Source organism: Capsicum annuum, chromosome 1, assembly GCF_002878395.1.
Source record: "Capsicum annuum cultivar UCD-10X-F1 chromosome 1, UCD10Xv1.1, whole genome shotgun sequence".
Taxonomy (NCBI): Eukaryota; Viridiplantae; Streptophyta; class Magnoliopsida; order Solanales; family Solanaceae; genus Capsicum; species Capsicum annuum.
The window spans coordinates 174,573,224-174,584,711 of record NC_061111.1 but is presented as its reverse complement, the minus strand read 5'-3'; the positions used below and the strand labels follow the sequence as shown (position 1 = coordinate 174,584,711).

Genomic DNA, 11,488 nt, shown 5'->3' with positions numbered 1-11,488 from the left:
TTTTTTTTTTGTTAAATCTTTTCGTTCCAACAACTCTGTAAAATTGTAGAACAATTTTGATAGTTGTTTAACTACTTTGCAAAGTTGTTCAATAACTATCAAAGTTATTCGACAACTGTGCGAAGTTGTTTGACAACTGTGCGAAGTTAACAATTAATTCAGTTATCGAATAACTGTCTTAATTGTTCAAGTAACTTTATTTTTTTAACTTGGACACATTGTGGGACCCACTAATCCCCATTTTTAATTAAAGACTTGGGAGAACTAATTTTTCTCGGGTTTCTAGGCGGACTGGTTTAGCCCTAAATTAAACAGTGTTTATTAGTTTTTCTTAGTGTAGTGGTTGATATTGCAGAAATTTGGCTGATTATCCTGTTAAATCTGGTTGGTATTGTAAGGTTGTTGAAAAAAATCATGAAGGTTTGGATGTCTTCAGGTGATGGGTGAGCCATGGATATTGACGAGGAGCCTAGCTCTACTAAGAATTCAGCAATTGGAGCTCCTCCTTCCCACAGCAACATGGCTAGCATCATATGGTGGCACGAGAGGTTTAACTCTCTTGAATCAGCCTACCTTCGTGATGGTTGTGATCCTGAGGATGCTTGGTCTTATGCTCATATGTGCATGTCTATGTATACACTATTCGTGATTATTTGGATAAGGCTTGGAAGGTTAACTTTGAATGCCTATGCATGATGGCTGAGGGAAAAATCCCTACCAGACATGATGAAACTAGCAGCCATGTATGTTATTGTTGGATCTTTATCTATCTCTTTTCCTAACCAATCTAATACATTCATCGTCAACTTTTTCCTCTTGTTTGGATCAGATTAAAACTACCTCTGAGAAGATGCAGGAATTAGCGCCACTGCCACCACAACAACATAAATTCCTTTATGTCGACAGGATTTAGAGGAGAAGTTACATGACATCTTTCCCAACACCCATTTCCTTCAGCAGATGGAGGCCGCTACCAGTGGTATTTCTCCTCCTCTTAATATTAGTCGCCATGACATTTGGGCTTTGTCCAAAGACAAAACTTTCACCAAATACTTCCAGCAGGTCCAACAGAGCAATGTATGTTATCCTTATTCTTATCACTACTACATATTTTTCTTTTTTTTGCAAGATAAATTTCATGGCCTATTTATATATATGGTCAGACTATACTTAGCACATACGTTCTGCAAGCAATGGTACTAGAATCCTCATTCTGTATTTTCCTAGTTTTGAAAAGCTAAAGGGTTACCAATAGATTCATTATGAAGATTCGGTTAAATTAAATTACCTAAAGTTTGTAGTATGAAAAAAATTACCTAACCCCCTGGTAGGGGCCTTGCCCAAATCTAACGAAGAAATTAAGTAAAATGTTGAATGTTTTGGTAGTCTGTCTTATTTTTTGTTGGTGTCTTCCCTTAGTATTTGAGAGGTGAACCCTTTCTTTGTGCATTTTTCTTGAGTTTTAAGCCATATAAACTAATAGGCTTAAAATAAATTTGCCTAGAAGATACAAATGTGGTCATTTTTTCATATTTGTTGGCTTCTTCTTAATAACTCCTCAAAAGCTAACAATAAAATTAATTAAAAATAAGAATGTGAACCTTTCCTTTTTGCAGCCAAAGAAACTAGCCGTCCTAAATAAGTGCTCAGATGATATACTGAAATAATTAAATGATTCTAAGAAAATTTAGGATGCTCCTACGCACTACTCCCAAGAATCTCTTCAAAAGATCCCTTCTGGGCCTTGGAACTCACCTCTGGTGGTTTTCTACCATCAAAACCTCTCTCATCCTACACCTTTTTTTCCGAATAATAGAAAATCGAATTTAATTTAGAACAGGAGCAAGTCTTATGACATTTCAGAAGCTAAGTCTTCCTTGGAAATTGGTATGAGTAGGTGGAAAGTGCTAGATGCTCTCTGGTGGCTATATAGAAGAATGAAGGAAACATCAGAAGTAAGAAGGAAGACTTTCAAGTCTTGGAAAGCTAGGGAGGTTTCTATTAACATCTTTTGGTCATTGAAGCTTAACAAGTTTGGTAGATTCCTGTTTGTTAATGTGATGAACGACCAGTCCAGTGCAGTCATCATTATTCCTGAAAACAAACCAAATGAGGGATGGTTGGGCCTAGTTAATCGCATTGAAAGCTTTATCAATACGGGATAGTTAATGCAAGTGGTTTCTCCAACTATAGGCTTTGAGATGTCGATATTTGGAAGGTGACAAAAACTATACGGAAGTTGTGAACCATGAAGGAACCTGCCATCTCCACTGAGCAAAGGGTCTTGGATGCATCTATTAGACATGACGAAAAGGACCTCTTACACAAGTATCTACTAGGGAGATCTCTTATGGTGATGAGATCCCAAAAGGAATAATGTGAGAAAAATGGGATCAATAGGTTTGGGAAGTAGTCTTTAACTTCAACTGGAAGGTAGTGCTTATACTTGGTATAGAAGTTACACATACACTACTGCCTCAAGAATTGACAGAATTTTGATATACTAAGAGTGGGATGAAAGTTTAGCAATAACAGACAATCTCTTCTGCAGAGAGTAACATTTGATCATGTCCCTGTTACGTTGCAATGCGGAGATTGGGACCATAAAAAATCATACTTCAAGTTCAATAATTAGTGGTTTAACACTGATGGCTTTGTCGACAAAGTTAAGGGTTGGTGGACATCATTTGATTTTTCACGAAAATCTGATTACATTTTTGCTTGTAAAATGAAAGCTTTGAAAGGAAAACTGAGGGAGTGGATTAAAAGAAACCAAGGCAATTTGAAAGTACAGAAGTCAAACCTGCTTAATCTGTTGGCAGTGTTCGACAAGATACTAGAAAGCAGAAATTTAACAGAGGAGGAAATAGTGGAGAAGGCATTCGTACTAAAGAAGTATGAAGAAGTGGCGTGCAGTCAAAGATCAAGGGCCACTTGGATGAAGAAAGGAGACAAGAACACCAAGTCTTTTCACAAAACTGCAAATGCCCATAAAAGATATAACAATATTAACTAATTAATGATCCGAGATGAATTAATATCAGAGCCACAGCATATCAAGAATGAGATTTTTGAATTTTACAAAGAACTCTACACTGAGACTAAAGAGTGGAGGCCTGGAAGCAACTTTGATGATTGTCCAACAATAACTGAGGAATAAAAGGATCAATTGTAGAGCAAATTTGAAGAACAAGAAGTTATGTTTAAAAATGTGTGCCATGGATAAAGCACCAAGCCCTGATGGATTCATAATGGGGTTCTTTATTAAATGTTGGGAGGTGCTCAAACAGGATATCATGGGGGTATTCTATAATTTCCATTCTCATGCTTTCTTTGAAACGAGTTTTAATGCAACTTACATTGCTTTGATTCCCAAGAAGAAAGGTGAAAAGGAGTTGAAGGACTACAGACCAATAAGTCTTATCACGAGCATCTATAAGATTATTGCAAAAGTACTTGCTGAGAGACTAAAAAAGGTAATGAAAAAGTTGGTAGACTCACAACAAATGACATTTATAAAATGAAGGCAAATAATGGATGCTATTCTAATATCCAACGAAGCGGTGGACTCAAGATAGAAACAAAAGAAGCCTGGTGTTCTTTGTAAACTAGATATTGGGAAAACATATGACCATGTAAATTGGAATTTCATTGCTTAGAATGTTACAACAAATGGGCTTTTGAGTGAAATGGATCTAGAATATAAAATTTTCCATTTCTATCGTCAAATTCTCTGTCATTATTAACGGTTTCCCAGAAGGTTTTTTCCAAGATTAAAGAGGTCTCAGGCAAGGTGATCCCATATACCCTTTTTTGTTCATAATTTCCATGGAAGGGCTAAACAACATGATCAAAACCACGAATCTTAATAGGTGGATTAAGGGCTTTGAGATAGCCATGAATGGTCATTATATTACACATCTCCAATACGCTGATAATACCTTGATATTCCATGATGTAGATGTGCAGCAATTGAGAATTCTACGAATTATCTTAGTCCTTTTTGAAGGTATTTTTAGGCTACATATTTACTGGAGAAAGAGTCATCTTTTCCCAATTAATAAAGTAACAAACATGGAGGCTTTGCCAATGATTCTAGGTGGAGAAGTAGGGGCTCTCCCTACTACTTATCTTGGCATGCCATTGGGGGTAAAATCAAAATCTTCAGGGATCTTGAACAATGTCATAGACAAATGTGAGAAAAAGCTTTTGAGATGGAAGTGTCAATACTTGTCATTTGGTCGGAGACACACTTTGATTAATTCAGTCCTGAATTCTATGCCGACTTATATGATATCTTTTTTTCCCATTCCAGTGGGAGTCACTCAAAGATTAGACAACATTAGAAGGAAGATTTTATGGCAGGGCAATAAAAAAAATGTGTATCATCTAATAATGTGGAAAGAAGTAATTCTTAGCAAGGATCAAGGCAGACTGGAAATTAGAAATTTGAAGAATCACAACAAAGCACTCAAATTGAAGTTGTTATGGAGATATTCTCAAGATTCTCAAAGCTTATGGAGCAAGGTGATCAAAGCTAAGTATGAAGTGGATAACTGGATGACAAAGACAGTGAACTCAGCTTATGGTGTTACCTTTTAGAGGTCTATCAGAGTACTATGGCTGGCACTTAAATGTAAAGTCTCAGAGTACAAAATGGTAGCAAAACTTCATTCTGGAATGATAACTGGTTGGGGAATGAAACCTTAAAAGTCTTATTTGCTAATATTTTTTCTCTAGCTCAACACCATAAGTATATGGTCACAATAATGAATCCTCACGTAGGCAAACATGAGTTTCCAGTATTCGTCTATTAGACTCACGCCTTCACGGTTAGCTATCACAACCCGTTATTATTCCCTAATTAAAACTATAGCACACAACCAAGCCACCAATTCCTTATATTATTAACCAAGTCTATAAGAAGTGGTATTGTCATATCGACTATAGTTTGCAAGCAATGTCATTAGCCAATAACTTAGGGGATTTCCGTGTACCCTGTAGACTCTATTATAAAAGTTACTTTGGGGGATTCCCGTGTACCACATAAAATTTTTATCTACTTAAGATAATTATCTTCATATAATCAAGTTAAGATCGAGAGGATATAGTTCAAACTGGGATCCACAAGGCAAGGGTTAGTAATGTGACACTCTTAGACCAAGAGGTGATGAGTGAGATTCACCAAAGTGTGTCGAGAGGCTATTTATGATACATAACTTGATATATTCTACATACACATTAGTTTGATAGTTAGATTGAGCACGATAAACCTACTAAGTTAGAATCTATAGGGAACACAAGCCTAGTGTTCGTTTTTGACCATTTACAACCAAAATTATTCTATATCTTGTTACTTTTCAAAGATTACAACTATAACCCCCCATTTACTTTCATGTACTACCTGGTAATTTCAACAAGCTAGAGAGATAGTTCCATGTATTCCCTATGGGTTTGACCCCAACCTGAGTTGGGTTATTATATTTTGCATCGACCATTGTATCTTTAATTAGAGGTGTAGCTTTGGGCGATATCAAAATTTTGGCACCATTGTTGGGGAATACAATTTGATTGTTGATTGAAGTTGTCGAAGCTTTTGAGTTTTTGTTATTTTATTTTTCGTTGGGTATAAGCCGGTGTATGCCTAACACAAGGAGTAAAGGCAATCCCTTTCTCTCACTTAGTCCTAAACCAGAGAGAATCCTAAATCTGACTAGTAAGATGACTAAACATGTACGAGATAGTAAGCTTGAAGGGGTTTGGATTAACCTAAATGATTTTCCTCCCTATCCTCCTAGAGATATTCAAGACATTTTTGATTAAATAATAGAGCAATTATTATCAAAAGTAGTTAATAACCATAGGAGGGAAGCAAAATCTCATAGGGTAGCTCTAGAGACAATGCTGGCGAGACAACAACCAAGAGTTGATCATCGAGCAGACCTCGACAGAAATTGAGATATAGATAGAAGGGGTAGAGCTCAAATGATGTTGTCCTATTAGTACTTACCTCCAAATGATAATCCAGAGGAGGACTTGGGTTACATTGAGCCAATTGAGATAGGAGATATTATTTCTCCTATTTTTCCATTAGATGTGGAGTTCGACATTACTAGTTCTATGATCCATCTCTTGAATCTGGAAGGTGTGTTTGTAGTCTTGCCGACAGATGATGCAAACATGGACCTTACAAACTTTTTTAGGATTTTCACATCATACACTATACTGGGGTAAATATAGAAGCACTGAGACTCAAGTTATTCCTATTTTCTCTACTGGTGAAGCTAAATTGTGGTTAGGGGAAATTCCTTGAGGATCTATCACTACTTGGAATGAGTTGCAAAGAAAATTTTTAGGTCATTTCATTCCACCATCCATAATGCTTCATTTGAAGGATGAGATACATAATTTTAGGCAGTTACACTCTGAGTCAATGTATGAGGCATGATTCCAATTCAAAAAGAAGTTGATAATGGTGCTTAACCATAGGATTTTAGGGCAGAGCTTGCTTGAGATCTTCTATCGGGCCCTTAAAACTAGTTCAATAGCTATGGTAAAGACTATTACTAGTGAAGCATCCATGCGTTTACTCTAGGAGACAACATCAGATATATTAGATCATATCTTTCTCACCAATCAAGAATGGCATAATCGAGAGGCAGAGAGAGGAACTGACACTTATGCTATTTGTTCTAAAAATGAGCATAGAGTTGTTAATTATATGATGGTGCAAGAGGTTGCTCAGCTCAGGACAGAGGTTGGGATGTTGACAAAGTAGTTTGCGATGATGAATTTTGAGAAGGTAAATCCAATAGGTTCACGGTGTAAGGCCTCTAGATAGTATGATTCTAATTAGAAGAAAAGAAAAAGTACCTAGATCAAGAGTTGGTGGGTTTTCGAGCCAAGGGGAAAGGAAACCAAGTTCGGGAATATTATGAGGATAGGTATAGAGATAGAAATAGAGAGCGGGATGGTGATTGGAGATACAAGTATGATTACAAGGAGAACGGTGGTGTATATGTTCCACTAGGCAGTGGTGACACTAAATAAAAGATGAAGGCTATGTTGTACAAGCTAGTAAAGGGTCAGGAAAATTAGGAAAATTTCCTTAAGGAGATTAAGACGGATATCTCAGGATTGACCTAGAAGGTAGAGTCACATGCTACTGTGATAAAGTAATTAGACCACCAGTTTGGACAAATCGCTATAACTTTAAATCAAAGACAATCGATCACCCTTCCAAGCAACACAGTGCAGAATCCTAAGAACAATGATCATTATTTGGCCATCACCACTTAAAGTGGTAAGGCAACTGTTTATCCCCTTATACCTACTGTTGATGAGCTAAAGAATGATAATTTTGAGGTTAATGAGACATCTAAAGTAGAGTTGGAAAAGGTTACAAGTGTTGATGGTAATGTTGAGAAGGACAAAGCTAAGAGAAAGGTTGATGAGCATGTATTAAAGCAAATTCCATGATCTCCCCACCCTTTCCTCAAAGGTAGAAATAGAAGAAAGAATAAGGAAAGTTCAAGAAGTTCATTGCCATAATAAAGAGTTGAGCTTGAATATCCCTCTTCTTGAGACTCTTAAGAAGATGCATGGGTACACTAATTTTATGAAGAAGTTGGTAACAAAGACGATATCTGTTAGTTTTACGGATTTTGGTGGGTTGCACCATTATAGTAAAATTACTTATAGATCTCTAGCTCAAAAGAAGAGTGATCCTAGCATATTCACGATTCCATACGTCATCAGGACATCCAGGTTTGCCAGAGTATTGTGTGAATTGGGAGCCAACATTAATTTGATGCCGTTAGTAGTGTTCAAATAGTTAGGCTTGAGCACTTCAAAACCTATAATTATGTGGTTGTTATTAGCAGACCGTACAGTGAAGAAACCCGTAGGCATATCATTCGATGTTTTAGTAAAAGTAGATAACTTTATTTTTCTTGCTGACATAGCTATCCTAGATTGTGAAGTTGATTTTGAGATGCCCATAATCTTGGGAAAACTATTCATGGCCATAGGTAGAGCAATGGTAGATATAGAAAAAGAGGAGGTCAAGTTCAGAGTAAATAATGAGGAGGTCATATTCAACATTTGCAAAACCATGAAGTAGCCAATCAATATGAGGGTGGTGTTTGTTATACATCGTGTTGATAACCTAGGAGGCTACTCCTTTGGTTACGTTGATGCATTCTAAGTAATTAAGGTACCCGCGTCATGCCACGATGTTAAATCAAGCACTACATGGGAGGCAACCCATGGTCTTATTGGTAAAATTTTAGTAACTAACATAGCCATATCATATCGTGATGTTAAATCAAGTGCTGGGAGGGAGGCAATACACTATTTTAGTATTTACGTTGGTTTTCTTTTGTTAGGGATATAGCGTGAGGAAAAACTTGGAATATGGTAAATCATCACTTAATTCAAAATATTCCAGGTAAGGGGACTTATTGACCCACTCATGGAGTTCATAAGTACCACTAGGGCTAGGTAAGTCGTGCAATTAACACCGAAAGAAAAATTTAAGGATTTTTGGGAATTTCTAAACTTTCATCTACGAACCTACTTACTGGGTAGGAAGTGGTGTGTCATAAAAAAAAGATCAGACAGGGAAAGAGCACAAAAATCAAGGTCAGGTATGGGCCGTAGATGCCACCTACTCCCCATAGGTGGTGCCGTAAGTGTCCTAAATTTTGGGCTCATTTTTTTATTTAAAATTAGGCCTACCCATGCCTAAACCAACCCAAAACCAGGCCACCCTCCTTTTTAAAGCTTAAAAGCTGAACATTAGGCCCCATAATCCTCAAACTTCCATCTCCCTCTAAAAATTCAAATTTTCCAAATTCATCTGAAATTTTATATAAGGCAAGACTCACCCCTCGGTCTATCACTTGCACACATCAAAATTCTTTAAGGCTAGGGTTTTGAAATTGCTTCAAGCTTCTACTTTCATCTTTCAAAAGAAAAAATCAAGGTAAACTTCTTGGATCCTATGAGTTATGATTGTTGACTTCGAATTTGGTAGGTAGTTATAGTCTTGTCTTGATTTGTTATCCATGTTGACTTATATAGACTAATTTCCATCATGTCGTTGAATAAGGTTAAGTATTATGAACTTGAGGTAAAGTTACATGGTAGGTGTTCATGGTTGTCTTGTCTTACTAAGTTATGATTATTCATATTTCTCATTTTGGGTTGGCCGATAACCTTACTAGTTTACCGTTGTTTTCCTACTAGTATACCATTGTTTTCTTATGTACTAATATTTCATGTGCTTTTTTTTTATTGAGTGCAGAACACCTTTCGACAACTGTTTTGAGACCTCAGTTGTGATTCAGATAGTGTTTAAACTCGACGGCGAGCTACATCTTCCGAGTTGCCATGAATTCTTCATTTAGTTTATGGTCCGTTATTTAAGACTTAGATATTTTCAATTTTTTTAGGTTGATAGCGTTTGTTGATACATATTAGTGTTTTGGTACAATGACTTTCTTATACTTGGAGATTTTTAGATTTTCTACATTATTATTTTTTCTTAGTATCAAATTATTAGTTTTCTTAATGAAAATGGTTAGTTGCCTAATTTTTGGCTAAGTGCTGGATTGATTCATCGAGAAAGTTGGCTCTCCCACTAGGATGTTAATGTGGGTTCCATTCATGATGGGTTTGGATTGTAACCTCTGTCTTTATTAGTGATATAGAAACTATTTATTGCTTCTTAAATTTTCAAGATATAGGACAACCAACCATGATTGTAAAAAATTTGCTCGATGAACACCAAGAATCTGAGCATGATGCCTAATTTGTAGTGCAAAATTCAATCAGCTGAAATAAAGGTGTTATATCTCAAGCCTATACATGGGCATAGCTGGCACCCAATGTCATTGCAGGCTCGAGCGAATCCATACCTGACATGTGACATGAATATCCTGCTAGCATATGTGAAAGACGTAGTAATACATGAGAGATATTTTGAAAGGATAACTTACTCACTAATAAGAAAACTTGAAATTTTATTTTTAGTGATACAAAAGTTGAAACTAATCAACATGAGTTTGACAACTAATTATCTAAGAAATCTCTAAACCCTGAGAAATAACATCTACGACATACATTTATTTAACTAAAGCATGAAAACTAACATAACTAACCTCCAGAAAGTTGAGAGGGCTAACCAATAGTTGAAAGAAAAGAACTTAATGGTACGCCTGATCACGTGCCTGTGTACCTGACTCTACATTATGAAATGATGCAATATAGAATGACATAAATGCAAGAATTTAAAATAGCTGAATGAAACAAAAGATAAATGTATGATAACATCTTGATATATCAACACAACTGATGTATGAAGTAGAATATATAATATATCATGTGATTTTAATGTATAGCTAAAACATAAGAAATTCTAAATACATGAGCTATGAGGTATCTGTATATCAAAATACCATGATAAAAATATAAAGTAAATTTATGAACTTTAAAATCATAATTTGAGTAAATAACTGAATAATAAGTAATCTAAATGCAAAATAGTATAAAACATATTAGCAACTTCGCAAAATCACACTTAATGAAAATACTAAGTCTTTATGGTAGGAAGTTTCTTATAATCAATAAACATCATGCGAACTCATGATATTTAATCTCTAACCTTGTTGAAAGATCTTTTATACACCTTGTCGGAGTGTAGAATGAAACATAACATAAGGATCCATAACAAGCCTCTTTTGGTGTTAAATCCTATGATGGCATACACAATTTTTGTACATGTATTATCTAAACCCATACCCTTCTTGGTTTTAAATAATCCTCCACATATATATATGTATATATATATATGAGATCATATGTAATATCTAGAATTAGTCAAAAACTATATTGTTGAGCCTTGTGCTCAAAATTATATGTATTTCATGCTAGCTCGCTCTAACACTCAAAATTATATACATTCATACTATAGAGTCGTTATGCTCAAAATCATATACATTTTATGATGGTGAGCCATTATTCACAAATTCATAAAAAGATCGTATTTGAGAGGATAGACGAATCTAAGATTTTTAGAGTATTGCTGTACCTCCACAAAAAAAGAAAAAAATATATTTAGTGGGAGTTGATCCATAGCCAAATTAATTCAACACTCAACCATGTGCATCGCTTAACATTCTTGAATCATATGTGCCAACATATAATACTGTATTAATTTTAGAAAATATATACATAAATTATCTAGTTTTATGAAAAGATCATAGGTTCTTGTGAGCCATTGTGCTCTAGAATCAAACAAAAATACTAAATTTCAATTTTTATGGAAAAAGATTTTCTTTAAATTAATAAGGTAAGCTTATAGGCACTGACACAGTCTCATAAAATATGAGATAAGTTCATAAATCAAGAGATAGATTCATACAGTGAGGATAATTTTAATAAAATATGAAGATTCATAAAAATAAGATAAATATAATTTCTAAAA

The 11,488-nt window shown here is 35.3% G+C and overlaps 1 long non-coding RNA gene across 1 annotated transcript; it reads left to right on the top strand.

Annotated features, from left to right (window-relative positions):
• Positions 1-276: 276 nt before the first annotated feature.
• Positions 277-9,735, top strand: LOC107841554. Its single transcript, XR_001665410.2, has 3 exons — positions 277-743; positions 830-1,077; positions 9,308-9,735. It is a non-coding gene; the product is annotated as an uncharacterized LOC107841554 (long non-coding RNA).
• The last annotated feature ends 1,753 nt before the right edge of the window (positions 9,736-11,488 follow it).